This window comes from Schistocerca serialis, chromosome 9, assembly GCF_023864345.2.
Source record: "Schistocerca serialis cubense isolate TAMUIC-IGC-003099 chromosome 9, iqSchSeri2.2, whole genome shotgun sequence".
Lineage (NCBI taxonomy): Eukaryota > Metazoa > Arthropoda > Insecta > Orthoptera > Acrididae > Schistocerca > Schistocerca serialis.
Window position 1 is genome coordinate 23,327,705 of NC_064646.1, and position 25,405 is coordinate 23,353,109.

The following is a 25,405-nucleotide window of genomic DNA, read 5'->3' on the forward strand; positions in this document are numbered from 1 at the left end:
CATCTCTCTGCTCATATCCTCCTCTGTCTCTCTCATTCCATCTCCTCCTCCAAATCTTTCATCTCCACTAGCCTCCCACCCTCTACACAACCCACAGGCATTATATGTGTCCTCCCCTCTCCTTGCCCATTCTCCTACTCTCACTTTGTCTGTGCCTTACTCTATGCCAGCCACTGTGGCAGAGCAGTTCTAGGTGCTTCAGTCCGGAACCATGCGACTTCTAGAGTCCCACGTTCGAATCCTGCTTCGGGCATAGATGAGTGTGATGTCCTTAGGTTAGTTAGGTTTAATTAGTTCTAAGTTCTAGGGTACTGATGACCTCAGATGTTAAGCCCCATAGTGCTCAGAGCCATTTGAATCATTTGAACCCTCCTCTATCCATCTGAAGCTGTCCCCAGCTACATAAGTTTATGGTCACATGTAGGCAACACAGTACAGTTCAATAAAGCAGGCTGATACTACTCCCACAACATACCTGTCTTGCAGGGCAGGCTGTATTTCAGGGTATGGAAAGACATTTGTTTCACCTGACTTGTAGGCTGCCCTGCAGAACAGGTTGATTTGGCAGCTTGACATATAGAGTATGCCTGATACACACAACATGTCTGCCATGCAACTTATAAAATAAAGACAGGGAAAACCGCGATATTTTGCATATCTCTGCTCATTGTCAAGAGAGAATGTCATAAATCCAATATTTCTGATACTCATGAGGCCTGATGTTTCTCTTCAAAATTCGGCTGAAATCGATTCAGATGTTTGAGGGGTGATACTGGACAAACACATATACATTCCTCTGCTTTGTATATGTAACATATTAATGAACTCCATATGAGATGTATGATCTCTTATGATGTATGCCAAATGTTATGTCAATATGATGAATGCACCTTTATGATTTACAAATAAATAAATAATTTTATGAATGCAGCATATTCTTTGAAAACTCGGTTTGGATGAGTGGTTTATGTTCACCAGTTCAATGACACCGTGAGATAGAATGTCTGCCTGCTTAACTGAGTGGTGACATGCTTGCTTCCCATGCAATGAGCCTGGGTTAGATTCCCGGCCTGGTTAGAGATTTTCTCCTCTCATGGACTGGGTTTTGTGTTGTCCTCATCATCATTTCATCCACGTCACCAGCACGCAAGTCGCCCAGTGTGTTTTCGACTGAACAGGACTTGCACTCAGCAGCCCAAATTCCCCAGATGGGGCCTCCTGGCCAACATTGACAAATGCTCATTTCATTTCATGGGACAGAATAGGCAGATGCATGGTACCGAAATGTTCAGCATTTTTGGATCTGGCCAATCATCTTCTGTAACTATAATTGCTATGTAATACAATAAATTGTATTTTCAGTTCTTTCAAGATCTGGCCAGCAATAGCTATGAAAAAGGGAAACAATATTTGAGACCAACCAACATCTGTGTAAAACAAATATGTTTTTATACAAATACCAAGATAATTCAATAATTATCAATTGGAATCCATCAAACCTTCTGAAAGTGGGACCTGGCCTGAAAATGATTGGCTTGCTGGCACACATACAGAGAGAAAGAGAAACAAAGAGAGAAGTTATTGTGACATAATTGGTGTAGGCTTCCTAATGGTACCTGCATAAAACACTTTACATCTCCCTCACTATTTCGTCCAGTATCCAACCCCCAACCAACTTCCTCATTCCTTGTACTACTTATGTTCTATATCCTGATGCACAAATAATTTTCCTCTGAAGGTAAGGTACGCCAGTCCATGGCACAACCATGGGCACTCATGGACTCTCCTAGGACAACCTGGTTATGGAAAATGTGAAGGAAACCTTCCTAGCCTCCCTAAACTCCTGACCTGGAGCCTTGGTCAAATTTACTGATATTCTCATTACGTGGACCAAGGGCGAAGACATCCTGTCCATCTTGTCCTTATTCCTTCTCACCCTCAACACCTTCTCACCTATTTACTTCACCTGGTCCTCCCCAGCCCTACACGTCACCTTCTTGGTCATTTACCTCCACGTCTCTGAAGGCTCCATGCACAGTTACATTAACATTAAACCCACTAACCACCAACGGTACCCACATTTCTACCGCTGTCATCCCTTCCACAACAAAAAAGGTCCTCTCATACAGCCTGGCCCCCAGTGAACAGTGTAATGTTAACGTTTAGTATAACATGCACGCCGGCCGGGGTGGCCGAGCGGTTCTAGGCACTACAGTCTGGAACCGCGCGACCGCTACGGTCGCAGGTTCGAATCCTGCCTCGGGCAGGGACTTGTGTGATGTTTTTAGGTTAGTTAGGTTTAAGTAGTTCTAAGTTCTATGTTATGGAACTATGTGACCCGTGGTCTAGGAGTAGCGTCTTTGATTCATAATGAAAAACGTCTTCGGTCCCGGACTCGATCCCCGCCACTGCATAAATTTTGATAAATAATCAGCATTGGCGGCCGAAGACTTCCGGCATAAGAAGTCAGTCTCATTCTGCCAACGGCCTTGTCAAAGAGGGCGGAGGAGCGGATATACGTTCAGGGCACTCTCTTGTCCTAGGGGTGGGAAATTGCCTCTAAGGGCGAAAGAATCAGCAATGACCAACGACATGAGGATGCAGAAGGCAATGGAAACCACTGCATTAAAGACACGTAACGTGTATCCACAGGACATGTGACCTGTAAATGAAGAAGTATCATGATGATCTCTCCATTGGCAAAAGAATCCGGAATAGTCCCCCATTCAGATCTCCGGGTGGGGACTGTCAAGAGGGATGTTACCATGAGAAAAAGATTGAATAATCAACGAAAGGATAACGTTCTACGAGTCGGGGCGTGGAATGTCAGAAGCTTGAACGTGGTAGGGAAACTAGAAAATCTGAAAAGGGAAATGCAAAGGCTCAATCTAGATATATTAGGGGTCAGTGAAGTGAAGTGGAAGGAAGACAAGGATTTCTGGTCAGATGAGTATCGGGTAATATCAACAGCAGCAGAAAATGGTATAACAGGTGTAGGATTCGTTACGAATAGGAAGGTAGGGCTGAGGGTATGTTACTGTGAACAGTTCAGTGACCGGGTTGTTCTAATCAGAATCCACAGCAGACCAACACCGACAACGATAGTTCAGGTATACATGCCGACGTCGCAAGCTGACGATGAACAGATAGAGAAAGTGTATGAGGATATTGAAAGGGTAATGCAGTATGTAAAGGGGGACGAAAATCTAATAGTTATGGGCGACTGGAATGCAGCTGTAGGGGAAGGAGTAGAAGAAAAGGTTACAGGAGAACATGGGCTTGGGACAAGGAATGAAAGAGGAGAAAGACTAACTGAGTTCTGTAACAAGTTTCACCTAGTAGTAGCGAATACCCTGTACAAGAATCACAAGAGGAGGAGGTATACTTGGAAAAGGCTGGGAGATACGGGAAGATTTCAATTAGATTACATCATGGTCAGACAGAGATTCCGAAATCAGATACTGAATTGTAAGGCGTACCCAGGAGCAAATATAGACTCAGATCACAATATAGTAGTGATGAAGAGTAGGCTGAAGTTCAAGACATTAGTCAGGAAGAATCAATACGCAAAGAAGTGGGATACGGAAGTACTAAGGAATGACGAGATACGTTTGAAATTGTCTAAAGCTATAGATACAGCAATAAGGAATAGCGCAATAGGCAGTACAATTGAAGATGAATGGACATCTCCAAAAAGGCCCATCACAGAAGTTGGGAAGGAAAACATAGGTACAAAGAAGGTAGCTGCGAAGAAACCATGGGTAACAGAAGAAATACTTCAGTTGATTGATGAAAGGAGGAAGTACAAACATGTTCCGGGAAAGTCAGGTATACAGAAATACAAGTCGCTGAGGATTGAAATAAATAGGAAGTGCAGGGAAGCTAAGACGAAATGGCTGCAGGAAAAATGTGAAGACATCGAAAAACATATGATTGTCGGAAGGACAGTTTCAGCATACAGAAAAGTCAAAACAACATTTGGTGACATTAAAAGCAACGGTGGTAACATTAAGAGTGAAACGGAAATCCGACTGTTAAATGCAGAGGAGAGAGCAGATAGGTGGAAAGAATAAATTGAAAGCCTCTATGAGGGTGAAGATTTGTCTGATGTGATAGAAGAAGAAACAGGAGTCGATTTAGAAGAGATAGGGGATCCAGTATTAGAATCGGAATTTAAAAGAGCTTTGGAGGACTTACGGTCAAATATGGCAGAGTGGATAGATAACATTCAATCAGATTTTCTAAAATAATTGAGGGAAGTGGCAACAAAACGACTATTCACGTTGGTGTGTAGCATATATGAGTCTGGCGGAATACCATCTGACTTTCGGAAAAGCATCATCCACACAATTCCGAAGACGGCAAGAGCTGACAAGAGCGAGAATTATCGCGCAATCAGCTTAACAGCTCATGCATCGAAACTGCTTACAAGAATAATATACAGAAGAATGGAAAAGAAAATTGAGAATGCGCTAGGTGACGATCAGTTTGGCTTTAGGAAAAGTAAAGGGACGAGAGAGGCAATTCTGACGTTACGGCTAATAATGGAAGCAAGGCTAAAGAAAAATCAAGACACTTTCATAGGATTTGTCGACCTGGAAAAAGCGTTCGACAATATAAAATGGTGCAAGCTGTTCGAGATTCTGAAAAAAGTAGGGGTAAGCTATAGGGAGAGACGGGTCATATACAATATGTACAACAACCAAGAGGGAATAATAAGAGTGGACCATCAAGAACGAAGTACTCGTATTAAGAAGGGTGTAAGACAAGGCTGTAGCCTTTCGCCCCTGCTCTTCAATCTGTACATCGAGGAAGCAATGATGGAAATAAAAGAAAGGTTCAGGAGTGGAATTAAAATACAGGGTGAAAGGATATCAATGATACGGTTCGCTGATGACATTGCTATCCTGAGTGAAAGTGAAGAAGAATTAAATGATCTGCTGAACGGAATGAACAGTCTAATGAGTACACAGTATGGTTTGAGAGTAAATCGGAGAAAGACGAAGGTAATGAGAAGTAGTAGAAATGAGAACAGCGAGAAACTTAACTTCAGGATTGATGGTCATGAAGTCAATGAAGTTAAGGAATTCTGCTACCTAGGCAGTAAAATAACCTGACGGACGGAGCAAAGAGGACATCAAAAGCAGACTCGCTATGGCAAAAAAGGCATTTCTGACCAAGAGAAGTCTACTAATATCAAATACCGGCCTTAATTTGAGGAAGAAATTTCTGAGGATGTACGTCTGGAGTACAGCATTGTATGGTAGTGAAAAATGGACTGTGGGAAAACCGGAACAGAAGAGAATCGAAGCATTTGAGATGTGGTGCTATAGACGAATGTTGAAAATTATGTGGACTGATAAGGTAAGGTATGAGGAGGTTCTACACAGAATCTGAGAGGAAAGGAATATGTGGAAAACACTGATAAGGAGAAGGGACACGATGATAGCATATCTGCTAAGACATGAGGGAATGACTTCCATGGCACTAGAGGGAGCTGTAGAGGGTAAAAACTGTAGAGGAAGACAGAGATTGGAATACGTCAAGCAAATAATTGAGGACGTAGGTTGCAAGTGCTGCTCTGAGACGAAGAGGTTAGCACAAGAAAGGAATTCGTGGCGGGCCGATCAAACCAGTCAGTAGACTGATGACCAAAAAAAAAAAAAAAAGAAAGTTCTAGGGGACTGATGACCTCAGAACTTAAGACCCATAGTGCTCAGAGCCATTAGAACCATTTTATAACATGCTCAATTTCAGAGGTTGCTTCAAAGCCAGAGCCATCTGCATCCTTTCCTCCACCATCAGCTTCTATGAACTGAGTAATTGAGATTGACCCTTGCGAAACATCCATCGCTCCTATTACAGTCCTGGCTCCCCAACTGCGAACGTCACGAGCATTATTGGCAGGGCCCTCCAACAATCTTGGTGTTTTGACCATATAGCGTGCAATTGGACAGAATATAGTGCCATATCCCTCAGGAAGGTATCCAATAATTCTATCAACCAGTGCCAAGCCGAATAACTGATTTCATAAGCGTCAGAAGTTGACAAATGGTTAAATAGCTGCTAAATTTGAGAAAGTCTATCACTTGAATAAATCATCCACTTCTTATGAAATTGTTATCATTTCTTAGTCTGGACATGTACGCGACATCGACCGATATCCTCCCCATTTGCTTAAGTTCTTTGTTGTGCGTTTTTTTTTTTGTTTTTGTTATGTCTTTGACTGCATGCATGACTGTCTCGACTCACTGATTCTGCTTTTCAGAAAGTGGTGTCCATTTACTCCAGAGGTATTTATATTTTGTCAGAACTTTCTTACAAAATTATGCATGTATGTATGTATGTATTTATACACGTTCAACATTCCCTCCTAAGCTATTAGAACGATTTCAGCCGAACCTGGTACACATATTGCTTGCTATCTCAAAAGACATACTGTGACGTTAAGAACCACCTACGACTCACGGTGAAGAGGAAGCGCCGGCCTGTGTGGCCGTGCGGTTCTAGGCACTTCAGTCTGGAACCGCGTGACCGCTACGGTCGCAGGTTCGAGTCCTGCCTCAGGCATGGATGTGTGTGATGTCCTTAGGTTAGTTAGGTTCAAGTAGTTCTAAGTTCTAGGGCATTGATGAACACAGATGTTAAGTCCAATAGTGCTCAGAGCCATTTGAACCATTTTTGAAAAGGAAGCGTAACGCTCTACTCGTAAGTACGCAGAATATGTCGATCCAGTATTTGAGCATGGAAGTACTTAGCTACTAGCGACAAACTTTAAACATCATTTCAAGCCTGAACGAAACTTTTTCTCGCTGCGTCCCGCACAAAATGATGACAGGAAGAAAGCTTATCGCTTACTTCATTTTCGCCGTTCATTTAGTAAAACTACCGGATGAGGGATGACGTTTTATTTTATTACTTTATTATTATTAACTCTTTTTGCAACGAATTCTGCTGACAGTAGCCACATATATCACCGAATGTACCTGAAAAATTAAATCATTTTACGACACGTAGTTCAGGACATTAGACGTCGTAAACATTGAGGTGCGTGAAAAACTGCTGCATCATGCATTACGTCTTGATTTCTTACTTGCTTTCTACTATCTCCGTTCCTAATATATTTCGTAGACAGTATGCACATGTGCCACTGAATGTACCTGAAAAATAATAGTAATAATAGTAGTGTTGGCGTATAGTTCAGGAGCTATGATGCACGAATAATGATTGCATGAGAAGGTAGGTTCTCTTAACACGGGGAGTCAGCTAGTCTTGATCATGATGATCAGTTGATACTATTCTGGTGTTTGATAAAGGGGGCTCTGAACGACTTCCAACAAACTTTAAGCACAATTTCAAACTTATTCTAAACTTTCCTCTATTGCGTGCTTAACATCAAATATTTAATACTAGTAATCAAATGTTTGACTCTGTTTTATGTGGGTTAGCTCGATTATTTTAAGAATCGTGGGTTTACTGGTGACTTACTACCTGGAAAGAAGCGCTACGCGGTTAAGGACCACCTGCATCTCATAGGGGTGGGAATAAAAAGGGGCTGACATTAAAGCATAGCTCACGACTACATGGATCATTTTTATCGACTTTGTTGGGTACATGATATTTTATTTCACAGGTTGGAATACTTCTTCAGTTGTAAGGTTTCTTTTACTTTTCATTAGTTAAAACACGCCCGGTTTCGGGTTCTTACATGGCCATCATCAGGCCTTATACTGAAAATAAACAGGTTACCGGGGCTAACACTGGTTTTTACACGCGGTAATAGACATGAAAAGCAAAAAAGAAGTACCATATAACATTTTAGAAAACAGCGGACGAGCTAGGTGCGGTAGAAAATAAGTCAATGGCATAGTGACACCAGAAAATACTATGAACGACTGCCTGGGTAAAGAAATATGCAATTAACATCAGCACACGTACACTCTGTGCTGTGACCCCGGGCGTCGCGGTGGACGAGCAGAGGACACGCTGAAACACCAGCGAGCACAGAGCACGGAGTACCGTACACGAATGGAGAAGCAAACTGGTAATTCAGAGGGGCAAAAGTACTGCCAACTGATGACTGGAAGAACAAAGCGGGGCCATCTATCTCGGTCTTTCAGAATTAGAATAAGTCATTTACATTCAAAATAAAAGAAAACCATTACATAGAATGTTACATGAAAGCGTTAAAGGTACAGTATGAGTGGCAAAGGACATACAGCCGAGTCCCGCTAATCCGAACACCGGTAATCCGAATGGTCGGTTAATCCGAACATGAAAACTATTAGTCTAAGTATGGAAAACTGTGTGGTAAACTGCTGCACGTACACACTATTTTAATTTACACAGTACAGGAAACATGAGTTAGAAAAATTCGCAAGAGAACATTAGGTTTAAACAATGCATAACAATGAAAGAAAAGCTGTCAAACTTACTAAAATACAGCGGACATTTTATCCCTACTTTTTAGATGACAAAAACTCAGTCTTGTTGAAACTTCCTGGCAGATTAAAACTGTGTGCCCGACCGAGACTCGAACTCGGGACCTTTGCCTTTCGCGGGAAAATGCTCTACCAACTGAGCTACCGAAGCACGACTGACGTCCGGTAGTTTGGAAGGTAGGAGACGAGATACTGGCAGAAGTAAAGCTGTGGGGTACCGGACGGCAGTCGTGCTTCGGTAGCTCAGTTGGTAGAGCACTTGCCCGCGAAAGGCAAAAGTCCCGAGTTCGAGTCTCGGTCGGGCACACAGTTTTAATCTTCCAGGAAGTTTCATATCAGCGCACACTCCGCTGCAGAGTGAAAATCTCATTCAGTCATTGTTTTTTGGCGTAATGAAGACTGTCCGTTATAAGATGCATTGTTGCTCCATCGTCTCATAAACATCAAACCAGCAGGTGTAGCAGTGGACTGTTGCTCCGAATAACCGACTGCAAAGTCAAGGGCTTCTGCTGCGTCACTGTGTGGCAGTAGCTCTCCTTTGTCACTTCCATCACCGCAGTCCACTCCTTCCTGGTCTTGAGGGACAGCAGCGTCAGTGAGGTTCTCCACGCATGCCGCATCCGCTGCAATCCACTCATCTAGGTCTCCTTCACTTGCCTCTTCACATCCAGGGATTGTCTGTATCATTTGTAGTAGATTTTTCTCCTCATTTTCAACTAGGTTGTCCTGAAATTTGAAAGGTGTCTGTAGTTTTCTCCACAATTGTCTCAGAGTATTTTCTGAAATATTCTGCCATGCCTCAGCGGCCCAAAACGCAACATGCTTCACATTGATCTTTTTTATTTTGTCCACTAAAGGAATGCTATTATCTTGGATCATCACTCTTAAAAAATATTTACTGTAAATAAGTTTTAATGTTTGCAGTACGCCCTGGTCCTTCGACAGTACACGTAGTGTAACATTCGTCAGCAAAAACTTCGCCACAATTTCTCCATCACATAATTCCGCAGTGCTGGAGTGAGATGGCGAGTCATCAATCAAAAGGATTGCACGGGGAGACAAATGATTTTTCTTAGAAAACCGTCGAACAGAGGTAAACACTGGCCTTTGAACAGTTTACCGTCCATCCATGCTTTCTTCTGGTTGCGATAATATACGTGCAGGGACTTGATGCTGCAGTTTCTAAAAGCTCTGGGCCTAGCAGATTTGCCGATCAGCATTAAAGGCAGCTTGTGATTACCAGCTGCGTTGCTGCACGCTAATAAAGTCACACGATCATTGCACATATTAAAACCAGGGCCATGGTCTTCTGCTTTTGATGCCAGGTTTTTGTTGGCAATGTCCTAAAATCAGCGTCATAAATTTTGTTGGGCAGAAGACTTTCCGTCTCTTATAATTTTTTAAAACTCCCCCAAGTATTCCTTCGCTGCATCACGGTCAGAAGAAAGCGCCTCTCCAGTAATTGTTAGCTGACGGATTCCATGTAGTTTTTTGAATCTGTCCAAGCAACCCTTACTTGTACTAAAAGACTCATCACCATTATTTAACTTGTTCAGGTAAACAGCCTTCTCCTGAACCACTGCTCCACGCAAAAGAGTTCCCCTTTCTCTTTCCTGCGTAAACCAAAGGAAAAGAGCTTCATCCACTTTATAGCACTGGTACCGTTTCAAAGTTTGTCGAATTTCGAGTGTTTTTCCCGAAGACGTTGCACAGGACTGTTCAAGCTTCACTCGGTTCTTCTCCCAACCACAAATGGTTGCTTAACCAACACCCAGTTCCATTGCCAGTTTAGATACATTCTCAGCGTTGTCTATCCACTTCAAAGCATTTATTTCTTCTTTGAGAGTTAACGTTTTACGTTTCCGCTTACTCATGACGAAAATACGTACACCACTACAACTGAACGTACACGTGCCAGCGATCGATAACTAACACAACCAAGCGGTTTGCTAGCCAACTGACAGTGTACTGACCTCAGGCACTGCAAAGGTCTCAACAATACACAACAACAAGGGCAGGGAGTGAGAGTGAGACATTGTTCCCACACTTGTTCCCATTTGTTACCATGGTATACCTACTTATATCATTGGTATACTTCATTCTAGAATCTCGTAACCGTAAATCCGGCTAATCCGAACAAATTGGTAATCCGAACAACGTCCGGTCCCAATTAGTTCGGATTAATGGGACTCTCCTATGTTGTGTCCTGGTGTCCATTGCATATTTCTCTACTCAGACAGTCGTCCGTAGTACTGTCTGGTGTCAATTTGCCATTGACTTACGTTTTCCTTACCCTAGCCCGATCGCTCTTTTATAAAATTTTATATGGGGAACTGCTTTTTCGTTTTTCTTTGTGTACTGCTGTGTGTAAAATCTATTATTAACTCCGGTCTCTTGTCTGTTTTCAGTACAAGACCTAAGGGGCACGTAAGAGCCCGAAACTGGGCGTGTCTTAACTACTGAAAGATAAAAAGAGCCTTACAACTGAAGGGGTATTTCCAACCTGTGCTATAATGCTCAGTTGCTGATGTTTCTTTGGCAAGACTTTTTTTTTTTTTGCTTAAAAATTGTGTGGGAGATTTTTCACTACCAGTAGGGGTTGTTTGATACCGAGGGTGACGTGAAAATGTTCGAAAATTAGCTGCTGCTATTTATTTCCTGCTTTAGTTGACATGAATCGCTTTGAATGTATGACCTGCAATTTGTCTCTTATTTATGGTGTTCAGTGTGTCAGCCAGGTCACGAAAACGACCAGGGCACCGACCCAATATCTTCAACGAGTTTCGGGATCTAAGACCAAACCACACGGCTGAATACCTCAAGTACGTTCAACATCCTCCCTGGAATCATATGATCTGAAACAGCGGACAGTAGAATATAGTGTGCAGATACGAGTGTGTCACATACATGTTCATCGTCGCCTCCTAAGCTCCAGAATCTATTTTAGCCTAACTTGGTACAAATATTACTTATTATCTGTAAAGAAATACTGTGGGTGTAAACCAACGCCGGCCGCGGTGGTCTAGCGGTTCTAGGCGCGCAGTCCGGAACCGCGCGACTGCTACGGTCGCAGGTTCGAATCCTGCCTCGGGCATGGATGTGTGTGATGTCCTTAGGTTAGTTAGGTTTAAGTCGTTCTAAGTTCTAGGGGACTGATGACCACAGTAGTCAAGTCCCATAGTGCTCAGAGCCATTTGAACCATTTTTTTTTTTTTTGTAAACCAACAGCCTCCATTGGGGTGGGAGTAGAGGTTGATAACGGAGTAATGGACAGAGATGTGGAGGGGGTGGCAGAAGAAGAGGTGGACAGATAGAGGAAGGGACCAAGAAAAGTATCGTAAGTATCTACATACTTGTAAACTGGTAGTCGATTCGTCCTTGAATATCTTCTGCGACGGTAAGGCATGGCTGTGTGTACAGTGCGGTTGCCTCGAGTCGAATGAACATGCTGTTGCCTCACGAGCGAGACTGGGCCCCCTAAAGCGGATGTGGCTACTAATAAGAGCGCCCCAGCCAATCAGCGGCGACCGGAAGGGCGTCGCCGCACCGGATGTAATGTTTTTCGCAGCGGATCGCGCTCTGTTAAAACTAGAGCGCGATCCTGCGCGGCAGCCTCGTCAGCGACCAAGTCCGTTTTCAAGGTCACCCGCCTTGTGCGGCGTTATGTAACAGCTGCACACAGCAGTCGATTCCTGATATATGGAGGATGGATAGAGAGGGGGGGGAGAAGGAGGTGGATAGTGGGGGAAGAGATGGACAGAGGGGCAAGCAGGAGATAGACAGGGTATGTGATGAGGAAGACATAAGCTGAAAGAAGAGGAAGAAGGATATGGAATGATAGAAGATTGGAATAAATATACACCCACTCGATGCAGAGTTTCTCAGGTTGTAAAATCATAAGTACCACAGGAACAAAAGGAACTGGGTAAAGAAAAGTCGCCACTGGGAAAAATAACGTTAGTGATAAAAACTCATGACAAGCACTGTGCGATTGAAAAGGATTGATAAACAAATAATAATAATAATAATAATAACTAATATCGCCTATTTTTGAAATTCGACTAATTGTGTTTGATAAACAAATAATAATAATAATAATAATAATAACTAGTATCGCCTATTGTTGAAATTCGACTAATTGTGTTAATAAAGCAACCTAAGGCAACTTTTTAACGCAGTTAATTGGAATTTATTCCTATGGAGATTCTTAGTTTTTACCTATCATAAAGTATAGCAATGCATAACATAATGGACGACTATATGTAGAAGCTATTGCTACAGAGCTGTGAAAAACAATGCCCTGTACTTCAAAGTGATGCACTTCAAGTAAAAATTCTCAGAACTGACGACAGAAAATGATGCACTTTGGCTACGAATATTACTCAAATAACGAACACCTCTTTACTTGCTCGATAGTTTAAAGTGAGTCCTTCATACTGTACATTCGTAAGTTTCTTTTCCGCTAAATGTGACAAATTAACAGTCCCTCCCTTATGAAAACACAATGAGAATCACGTAAAGTAAGCTGAGATGCTGAATCAGCACTGTCAATTCGTCAAACTGTAATTATAGATCTCAAAATTATTTGCAGTTAAATTCAGTGCACATTTGAATATATCTTTTGAAACACTGAGCGAGGTAGAACAGAGGTTAGCACAGTGGACTTCCATTCGGGAGGACGACGGCTAAGATCCGCGTCTGCTATCCAGACTTTTTCCCGTGATTTCCCTAATTAGCTCCAGGCAAATGCCGGGATGGTTCATTTGAAAGAGCCCGGCACCTTTTCTTCCCCGATCCTTGAAACATTTCGAGTTTGTTGTCCATCTCTGATGGCTTCGATGTCGATGAGACGTTAAACTGTAATATTTCTCGCTTCATTCAAAACAACAGTGGGATTATCATTATGAGTGTTCAAATTTTTCGTATTACTTTGCACAACATGATCGACCTAGCAGCTGTCGCATGGTAGCTGCCTGCTAAGCGTGTGTTACTGCATATTAACCCTGTAAGCATGAATGGCCTAGAATGTGAATTTATGAAACTCTACTACTTTCTTTTATCATTTCTTGATCGTTTAGAACAGAAAGCGCCCTAAAACCGTCTTTTGTTTGTTTCGCGGCCGTTAGCCACTAGTCACCTGAATCAGCAGTTGTCTTGTGACAGCCAGAGCGACAGCACCAGCAGCAGCGAGTACTGTTTGTATAAAGCGTTTATTTTGCATTTTGTTTACGACCTTCCACTAAGGAAGGGGTTCTATTTGTGTTTATCTGCTCTGCATAGTAACTAACAGTTCTTGATAAAACTTTACGTAGTTTTCGTGTTAGATTTCTTAGTGTTTTCTTGATCGTTTAGAACAGAAAGCGCCCTAAAACCGTCTTTTGTTTGTTTCGCGGCCGTTAGCCACTAGTCACCTGAATCAGCAGTTGTCTTGTGACAGCCAGAGCGACAGCACCAGCAGCAGCGAGTACTGTTTGTATAAAGCGTTTTTGTACTTATTTGCTGCGCTTAGCTTTTAAATAGTTTTTCTGGGAAAACCTAGCATAGTTTTCGCGTCTCGTATTTCAGTGAGTGTTTCTTGATTATCAGAGTAGCTCATCAGAAGGTTATCTTGGGAATTTGTCACCGTATAGAGTAGGGTAAACATAGTCATGTGTAGGGGCTGTGGTTGTTGTGAGCGGACGCAAGGAGAATTGGCCACTCTTCGGGGGCAGGTGGAGGCTTTGTCTGTTAGGCTCATCGAGCTCGAGGCGCAGGCGTCGGCTCGTAGTGGCGTTGGGGCAACTGTGGTGAGACCTATGCCTACTTCGGTGGCCTTGGAATCACATGGAACCCCTGATGTCGCTGCGTCTTCCGGCAGTGAGCATCTTACCGGTCAGCCATCACTCCAGGGTGAATGGCGGACAGTGGTGGGCTCGCGCGTGCCTGGCCGAAAGGCGAAGGTGGGATTTGGCCGCATGGCAGCTGCCTTACCCCTTTCCAACAGGTACGGGGTGCTTCCTAGTGGTGATGACATCGTTTCCGAGCCACCACAGGATGCCTCGCCTGTTGGGCCAGTGGCCGATTCTCCGGCAAGGTCCCGACAGTCACAGAGGGCGGGCCTATTAGTTATAGGGAGCTCCAACGTTAGGCGGGTTATGGAGCCCCTCAGGAAAATAGCGGGTAGGTCGGGGAAGAATGCCAGTGTGCACTCGGTGTGCTTGCCGGGGGGTCTCGTCCGTAATGTGGAGGAGGCCCTTCCGGCAGCTATTGAACGCACTGGGTGTGACCGGCTGCAGATAGTAGCACATGTCGGAACGAATGACGCCTGCCGCTTGGGTTCTGAGGCCATCCTTGGTTCCTTCCGGCGGCTGGCTGATTTGGTGAAGACAACCAGCATCGCACGCGGAGTGCAAGCTGAGCTTAATATCTGCAGCATAGTGCCCAGAGTCGATCGCGGTCCTCTGGTTTGGAGCCGTGTGGAGGGTCTAAACCAGAGGCTCATACGACTCTGCGACTATAATGGTTGCAAATTCATCGACCTCCGTTATTGGGTGGAGAACTGTAGGGCCCCCCTAGACAGGTCAGGCGTGCACTACACACCGGAAGCAGCTACTAGGGTAGCAGAGTACGTGTGGCGTGCACACGGGGGTTTTTTAGGTTAGAGGGACCCCCCCTTGGGCGAAACGATAAAATACCTGACGGCTTACCAGAGAGGACATTATCATCGTTGATAAAGAATGTCCGTCCTCAGAGACCAAAAACAGGAAAAGTTAACGTAATATTGGTAAACTGCAGGAGTATCCAGGGCAAGGTTCCTGAATTAGTATCTCTTATTGAAGGAAATAGTGCGCATATAGTATTAGGAACGGAAAGTTGGTTAAAACCGGAAGTGAACAGTAACGAAATCCTAGACACAGAATGGAATATATACCGCAAGGATAGGATAAACGCCAATGGTGGAGGAGTATTTATAGCAGTAAAGAATTCAATAATATCCAGTGAAGTTATTAGCGAATGCGAATGTGAAATAATCTGGGTTAAGTTAAGTATCAAAGGTGGGTCAGATATGATAGTCGGATGCTTCTATAGACCACCTGCATCAGCAACCGTAGTAGTTGAGCGCCTCAGAGAGAACCTGCAGAACGTCGTGAAGAAGTTTCGTGATCATACTATTGTAATAGGGGGAGACTTCAATCTACCAGGTATAGAATGGGATAGTCACACAATCAGAACTGGAGCCAGGGACAGAGACTCTTGTGACATTATCCTGACTGCCTTGTCCGAGAATTACTTCGAGCAGATAGTTAGAGAACCAACTCGTGAAGCTAACGTTTTAGACCTCATAGCAACAAATAGACCGGAACTTTTCGACTCCGTGAATGTAGAAGAGGGTATCAGTGATCATAAGTCAGTGGTTGCATCAATGACTACAAGTGTAATAAGAAATGCCAAGAAAGGAAGGAAAATATATTTGCTTAACAAGAGTGATAGGGCACAAATCGCAGAATATCTGAGTGACCACCATCAAACGTTCATTTCTGAGGAAGAGGATGTGGAACAAAAATGGAAAAAATTCAGAAACATCGTCCAGTACGCCTTAGATAAGTTCGTACCGACTAAGGTCCAAAGCGAGGGGAAAGATCCACCGTGGTATAACAATCATGTACGAAAGGTACTACGGAAACAAAGAAAGCTTCATCATAGGTTTAAGAGTAGTCGAATCATAGCTGATAAGGAAAAGCTGAACAAAGCGAAAAAGAGCGTAAAGAGAGCAATGAGAGAAGCATTCAACGAATTCGAACATAAAACATTGGCAAACAATCTAAACAAGAACCCTAAAAAGTTTTGGTCATATGTAAAATCGGTAAGCGGATCTAAATCCCCTATTCAGTCACTCGTTGACCACGATGGAACCGAAACAGAGGACGACCGAAGAAAGGCAGAAATACTGAATTCAGTGTTCCGAAACTGTTTCACTGCGGAAAATCGTAACACGGTCCCTGACTTCAGCCGTCGCACGGACGCCAAAATGGAAAATATTGAAATAAACGATATCGGAATTGAAAAACAACTGCTATCACTTAGTAGCGGAAAAGCATCCGGACCAGACGAGATACCCTTAAGATTCTACAGTGATTATGCTAAAGAACTTGCCCCCTTTCTATCAGCAATTTATCGTAGATCGCTGGAAGAACGTAAAGTACCTAGCGACTGGAAGAAAGCGCAGGTCGTTCCCATTTTCAAGAAGGGTCATAAATCAGATGCGAATAATTATAGGCCTATTTCGCTTACGTCAATCTGTTGTAGAATAATGGAACATGTTTTGTGTTCTCGTATTATGACGTTCTTAGATAATACAAATCTCCTTCATCATAACCAACATGGATTCCGCAAACAGAGATCATGTGAAACTCAGCTCGCCCTATTTGCCCAAGAAATTCACAGTGCCGTAGACACTGGCGAGCAGATTGATGCCGTATTCCTGGACTTCAGGAAGGCATTTGATACGGTTCCGCACTTACGTTTAGTGAAAAAAATACGAGCTTACGGAATATCGGACCAGGTTTGTGATTGGATTCAGGATTTCCTAGAAGAAAGAACACAACATGTCATTCTTAACGGTTCAAAATCTGCAGATGTAGAGGTAATTTCGGGAGTACCACAGAGAAGCGTGATAGGACCTTTATTGTTTACAATATACATAAATGACTTAGTTGACAACATCGGTAGCTCCGTGAGGCTATTTGCAGATGACACGGTTGTCTACAAGAAAGTAGCAACATCAGAAGACTCGTACGTACTCCAGGAGGACCTGCAGAGGATTAATGCATGGTGCGACAGCTGGCAGCTTTCCCTAAACGTAGATAAATGTAATAAATGTAATATAATGCGCATACATAGGGGCAGAAATCCATTCCAGTACGATTATGCCATAGGTGGTAAATCATTGGAAGCGGTAACGACCGTAAAATACTTAGGAGTTACTATCCGGAGCGATCTGAAGTGGAATGATCACATAAAACAAATAGTGGGAAAAGCGGGCGCCAGGTTGAGATTCATATGAAGAATTCTAAGAAAATGTGACTCATCGACGAAAGAAGTAGCTTACAAAACGCTTGTTCGTCCGATTCTTGAGTATTGCTCATCATTATGGGACCCTTACCAGGTTGGATTAATAGAAGAGATAGACATGATCCAGCGAAAAGCAGCGCGATTCGTCATGGGGACATTTAGTCAGCGCGAGAGCGTTACGGAGATGCTGAACAAGCTCCAGTGGCGGACACTTCAAGAAAGGCGTTACGCAATACGGAGAGGTTTATTATCGAAATTACGAGAGAGCACATTCCGGGAAGAGATGGGCAACATATTACTACCGCCCACATATATCTCGCGTAATGATCACAACGAAAAGATCCGAGAAATTAGAGCAAATACGGAGACTTACAAGCAGTCGTTCTTTCCACGCACAATTCGTGAATGGAACAGGGAAGGGGGGATCAGATAGTGGTACAATAAGTACCCTCCGCCACACACCGTAAGGTGGCTCGCGGAGTATAGATGTAGATGTAGATGTAGATAGGATCTGTTGGATAGGCAGGGCAGAAATTAGCAGCACTTCAATTTTCAACGTTCACTTACAGGAGATTTTCGTGTGTGATAGAGAAGTATCATGAGAGTGACGGTCTTCTACCACTCTTAACGCTTATTTACACACATGAATTTTTCTCCGTGAGCATTTATGGAAGTAACTTATTACATGTGTTTCAATGGCCTCCTTGTATAATTAATACCAAAATTCGTTACTTCAATTTTCGTGTTCATCATTACTATTATGACAATACCAATCACTGCCATAAATATTTTTCGTTGAGTTTCCTACATAAATCACTTTATTGACTCTAAACCTACATCCAAACTCTGAAACCACCTCACAATTTGTGGGGAATGGTACTTCGTGTACGACTACAAGAACTCAGATTCCTGTTCGGATCACCGGTACATATTCGAACATTATGAAGTACCTCAAAGAAAACGATTTACTGACACACAGTTATAGATTCAGAAAATATCGTTCATACGAAACGCAACTAGCTATTTATATTCATGAAGTAATGATTGCTATCGACAGGGGATGTCAAATTGATTCCATATTTCTAGATTTCCAGAAGGCTTTCGACACCGGTCCTCACAAGTGTCTTCTAACGAAACTGCGTGCCTATGGAATATCGTCATTGTGCGACTGGATTTTTGATTTCCTGTCAGAAATGTCACAGTTCTTAGTAACAGACGAAAAGTCATCGAGTAAAACAGAAGTACAGAAGTAATATCCGGCATTCCCCAAGGAAGTGCTATTGGCCCTCTATTGTTCCTGATCTATGTTAACGATATAAGAGACAAACTTAGTAGCCCTCTTAGATTGTTTTGCAAAAAAATGGTTGAAATGGCTCTGAGCACTATGGGACTTAACTTCTGAGGACATCGGTCCCCTAGAACTTAGAACTACTTAAACCTAATTAACCTAAGGACAACACACACATCCATGCCCGAGGCAGGATTCGAATCTGCGACCATAGCGATCGCGCGGCTGCAGCGATTGTTTGCAGATGATGCTGTCATTTAGCATCTTGTACAGCCATTAGATGACCAAAACGAATTGCAAAATGATTTAAATAAGATATCTGTATAGTGTGAAAAGCGACAATTGACCCTGAATAAAGAAAAGTGTGAAGGTATTCAGATGAGTAACAAAAGAAATCCACTAAATTTCGATTACGTGATGAGTCACACAAATCTGAAGGCAGTAAATTCAACTAAATACTTAGGGATTACTATTACAAATAACCTAAACTGGAACGATCACGTAGATAAGTTTGTGGGTAGAGCAAACCAAAGACTGCGATTCGTTGGCAGAAGATTTAAAACGTGCAAGTGGTCTACTAAAGAGACTGCTTACACCACAATATTCCGCCCTGTTGTGGAGTATTGCTGTGCGATGTGTGATGTGCATCAGGTGCAACTGACGGATGACATCGAAAAAGTACTAAGAAGAGCAGCTCGTTTTGTATCATCGAGAAATAGGGGAGATAGTGCCACAGACATGATACACGAACTGGAGTGGCTATCATTAAAAAAAAGGTGTTTTTCGTTGCAATGGGATCTTCTCATGAAATTTCAATCACCATTTATCTCCTCCGATTGCGAAAACATTGTGTTGGCACACACCTACACGGGGAGAAATGATCATCACGATAAAATAAGAGAAACCAGAAAAATTTAAGAGCTCATTTTTCCCGCGCGCCTTTTGAGAGTGTAATAGTAGAGAGGCAGCTTGAATGTGGTTCATGGAACCCTCTGCCATGCACTAAATTGTGAATAGCAGAGTAATCATGTAGATGTAGGTGTATGGGAAGAAGGGTTCTCATAAAACCATTTTATGAACAGAAATTTCGATCATTTTTCGTCATAATAATTTCTCTGGATGTAGTTGCAGTACGTAATCTCTATATTGTTGATATTAGATAAAAAATATTACATTTGGGTTATATTTATGATTTTGTGGGTTTTCCGTCGTGTCATTTTATGTGATACAGGATGATTCACGTGTGACGCAGTCGCTGTGTCTGGCGTTGCTCGGGAACCAACATCCCGTAGTCAGAGTCCAGTTGCCACACGGTGTTGCGACCAGTGGTGTACATGTCCCGCTTTTAACCCGCCCATGCTTGCCCGGTGGCAAGGCGGGCAGGCCGCCGCGCGTTGTCAACAGAACGGGCGGGCTGCTTCACTCCCAGCCAAGCCAAACAGAACCCAACCCGGGCAGGCTGCGGGAAACTTGCTTGCATGCCCATATTACTGCTGAGCTGCGCTACGCAGCCGTTTAGTCTGCGCAAGTCATTGTCGTATTATAAACGTTAATTAAAAGTTTCTATTTTACCTGCGCCATGTCAAAAAATATTGGGTTTTTATTTGTACATTCTTCCTTTAAGCGTAGATTTCGGACTTATTATCTATATAAATAAAAATGAATTGCCAAATGTGTTGATAAGCGTAAAACTCGAGAACGGCTGGACCAATTCCGCTAATTTATTTATTTATTTATTTTTCTGTGTTCGTAATTCTCAGGACAAGGTTTTTATGAAATGAAATTTTTGGAAAATCGACCGAAAAATTGGAAAATTTGAGAAAAACTGAAAGTGCCTTTTAATTGTGTCCGTGTGTTTGTATTGCATACAATCATGATACAATTTTGTAAACTATACCTTCAAACCAAGAGGAAGGTCACCGGCCGGCCGAAGTGGCCGTGCGGTTAAAGGCGCTGCAGTCTGGAACCGCAAGACCGCTACGGTCGCAGGTTCGAATCCTGCTTCGGGCATGGATGTTTGTGATGTCCTTAGGCTAGTTAGGTTTAACTAGTTCTAAGTTCTAGAGGACTAATGACCTCAGCAGTCGAGTCCCATAGTGCTCAGAGCAATTTGAACCATTTTTTTGAAGGAAGGTCACAGTCTACTTAAAATTCGTAGGGTGCATGGCAGAGGTTACTTTACCTAACGGAATTCGAGAAATTGTACGTTTTTATTCCGATCTTGATGAAATCTGGCACACTTGATTTTCAAATCAGGATTAAGGGCGCTGTCTGCTTAAAATTCTGAATGGTGCATGGTGGAGGGTACTTTGCTTGCGCACTTCTACACCAACCTACAGTTTTATTCTGATCTTGAGGAAAGTTTGCACACTTGACCATCAAGAGTAACATCACTGTCTACATAATATTTCGGGCAGTGCATGGAATAGAGTACCTTACAAAAGATTTTGACATCGTTTGCGGGTTACCATGATATCCTTCTCCCTCTATACTGCTAAATGGTCTCAGGTCCTTAGCACACATTTCGATGCACTTTTCGGCCACTTAATCTTTGTCCTCTTTCAAGATATTTACGGAGTGAGGGAACTGCTTATCAAATTTGCACACACATGTCGTAACATACTCGAGATTCCCGAATAAGTACTTAAGAGCTTTTTGCATAGTTTGCATTGAGACACACCTACCGATTTAATTGAAGCGGCCTCATAAACACACGAAAACGTTTCCCATGCGGCACTTGTGCTCTGTTTCGTTACCAGCATGTATTCGCCAGTTGTCAATTTTTTTTTTAATCTCACTAAAGTTCGACCTATTCATTGTGCTGCCCCCACCGTTGCGATAAATGAACTGCGGGCTAACTACCTGGCTACTCTAGTCACGGTAGCTTGACAGCGCAACGTGTTGTCAGGCACAGCAAGCTGAGCGTGTCCCGTGAAGCTTGGCAGGCCTGCAGGAACCCTGGTAGCCCGGGCTTGCGGGGGCCCAAGTCGGTTGCGTTACCCACTATGCCTCAGTACACGCGCACTCTCGTGTTTACGTCGCGGCAGGCTGACCTGCATAAATGGTTGCAGAGGAGCTAGGGGCAAGCAGGCTGCAAGGGGAATTTGTACACCTCTAGTTGCGACCCATTGCTCAGACGTCGTGGCAGGTGGTGTATTGTTGGATTATTGCCGAGGGAAGACTACACGAATTAAAAACGACCTTGAAAAGGGTTCTGGCGTAACCAAAAGCGCCCACACGAAGATGAAGAACGCAAGACCAGAGAAGGCGGTGAGGCGTGGTCAGCCAACAGCACGCTGACCTGCGTCACCACGAAAAGAGCGGCATCTAGCCGAAGTGAATAGAAGCACCGCTGCTGCCACCCTCGGCCGGACACTAGTGGACAGTATACGGACAGCATTAGCACAGCCTAGGAGAGATTACTGCGATTGCAGATATTAGTGATCCACAAACTGTGTGTTAAACTTGTATTAACATTATACAGGGTGGTCCATTGATCGTGACCAGGCCAAATATCTCACGAAAAAAGCGTCAAAAGAAAAAACTACAAAGAACGAAACTCGTCTAGCTTGAAGGGGGAAACCACATGGCGCTATGGTTGGCCGGCTAGATGGTGCTGCCATAGGTCAAACGGATATCAACTGCGTTTTTTAAAAATATGAACCCCCATTTTTTATTACATTTTCGTGTACTACGTAAAGAAATATGAATGTTTTAGTTTGACCACTTTGATCGCTTTTTGATAGATGGCGTTGTAATAGTCAGAAACATATGGCTCACAATTTTAGACGAACAGTTGGTAACAGGTAGGTTTTCGAAATTAAAGTACAGAACGTCGGTACGTTTGAACATTTTATTTCGGATGTTCCAATGTGATACATGTACCTTTGTGAACTTAACCATTTCTGAGAACGCATGCTGTTATAGCGTGATTACCTGTAAATACCACATTAATACAATAAATGCTCCAAATTATGTCCGTCAAACACAATGAATTTGGCAATACGTGTAACGACATTCCTCTCAACAGCGAGTAGTTCGCCTTCCCTAATGTTAGCACATGCATTGACAATGCGCTGACGCATGTCATCAGGTGTTGTCGGTGCATCACGATAGCAAAATGTCCTTCAATTCTCCACACAGAAAGAAATCCGGGGACGTCAGATCCGGTGAACGTGAGGGCCCTGGTATGGTGCTTCGACGACCAATCCACCTGTCATGAAATACGCTATTCAATACCGCTTCAACCGCACACGAGCTATGTGCCGGACATTCATCATGTTGGAAGTACATCGCCATTCTGTCATGCAATGAAACATCATGTAGTAACATGGTTCAAATGGCTTTGAGCACTATGGGACTCAACATCTGTGGTCATAAGTTCCCTAGAACTTAGAACTACTCAAACCTAACTAACCTAAGGACATCACACACATCCATGCCCGAGGCAGGATTCGAACCTGCGACCGTAGCAGTCGCGCGGTTCCTGACTGAGCGCCTAGAACCGCTAGAACACCGCGGCCGGCAAAGTAACATCAGTAGTACATTACGTAGGCGCCGGCTGAAGTGGCCGTGCGGTTCTAGGAACTACAGCCTGGAGCCGAGCGACCGCTACGGTCGCAGGTTCGAATCCTACCTCGGGCATGGATGTGTGTGATGTCCTTAGGTTTAATTAGTTTTAAGTTCTAGGCGACTGATTACCTCAGAAGTTAAGTCGCATGGTGCTCAGAGCCATTTTTGAACCATTACGTAGGAAATCAGCATACACTGCACCATTTAGATTGCCATCGATAAAATGGGAGCCAATTATCCTTCCTCCCATAATGCTGCACCATACATTAACCCGCCAAGTGTTCCACTTGTCGCAGCCATCGTGGATTTTCCGTTGTGCAATGGTGCACATTAATACGGTTTACGTTACCGCTGTTGGTGAATGACGCTTCTTCGCTTAATAGAACGCGTGCAAAAAATCCCTCATTGTCCTGTAATTTCTCTTGTGCCCATTGGCAGAACTGACACGACGTTCAAAGTAGTCGCCATGCAATTCTTGGTGCACAGAAATACGGTACGGGTGGAATCGATGTTCATGTAGCATTCTCAACATTGGCGTTTTTGAGATTCCCGATTCTCGCGCAATTTGTCTGCTACTTATGTGCGGATTAACCGCGACAGCAGCTAAAACACCTACTTAGGCATCATCATTTGTTGCAGGTCGTGGCCGAAGTTTCACATGTGGCTGAACACTACCTGTTTCTTTAAATAACGTAATTACCCGGCGAACGGTCCGGACACTTGGATACCGAGCAACATAAATAACACAAGCCCGATAGGCATTTTGGTCACAGTAGCATACATCAACACGATATCGTCACTTTCTGCAATTGGTAGATTGCACGGGTAATGTATCACGAAGCAAATACCGTCCACACTGGCGGAATGTTACATGATACCACGTACTTATACGTTCGTGACTATTACAGCGCCATCTATCACAAAGCGAAAAAAGTTGTCCAACTAAAAGATTCATATTTATTTACGTATTTCGCCAATATGTAATAAAAATGGGGTTCCTACTTTAAAAAACGCAGTTGATATCCGTTTGACATATGGCAGCGCCATCTAGTGGGCCAATCATAGCGTTATTTGGTTTCTCCCCTTCAAGCAAAACGAGTCTCGTTTTTTGTAGTTTTTTCGTTTGATGCTTATTTTGTGAGATATTTGTCCCGGTCACTGTTAATGGACCACCCTGTATATAGCAAAGGACTCGGATTTATGTTTCATGTCACCTATCACTTGCGACACCATTGTTTTGCAAAGTTAACTACTGTGAATCTGCTTTATTGAAATAAAACTATCAATGTTATTTGCTTGAACTGTTGTATACCATTCCGAGAATGCAGCATTCCTTAGGCACCCTATACGAGACGAGTGGGGAAGACCCCAGACAAAGAAATTCAAAAAAGAAAAAAAAATTAGGTTGCGTCATTCAGCACTTGAAATAGGAGAGTCAGAAGCAACTATTCACAGAGCTATGCACGAACTCAAGCTCCAACTATACTGTGCTGGAGATACTTTCAGTGTGGTAGTTGAATGTATGTGGAGTGACTGCAGCACATACAGAGTAGGTAGTGATGTTTGGCACCAAGGTCTAGGGCGAAGTAAGCAGTCTAACTTACCCCATATGTTTTTCATTGGATTCAAGTTGGGACCCTGGGCAGGGTCGTCTATTTCAGGAATCTCACTTCGGACACACCATTGGATCACATACGCTACTTTATTTCAAGGTGTACTGTCATCGTGATACAATCATAGCCTCGAAACGGTTCCTCTGCTTGTGGAGTACACAGTGTTGTAAAATCTATCGATTATGTTCATATCCTTCCACATTGAAGTCCTTCTTCTTAAGTGCAATAAGGAGACTAAACTATCTCTCTCTCTCCCTCCTTTTCTTTTTCTTTTTTTTTTTCAATTGTTGTCAGTCTTCTGGCTGTTTCGACACAGCCCGCCACGAACTCCTCTCCTGCGCTCGCTAACATCTTTATCTGAGAGTAGTACTTGCAGCCTGCATCCTCAATTGTTTGTTGAATCTTTATGTTCCCCTACGATTTCTTGCCCTCCATCACTC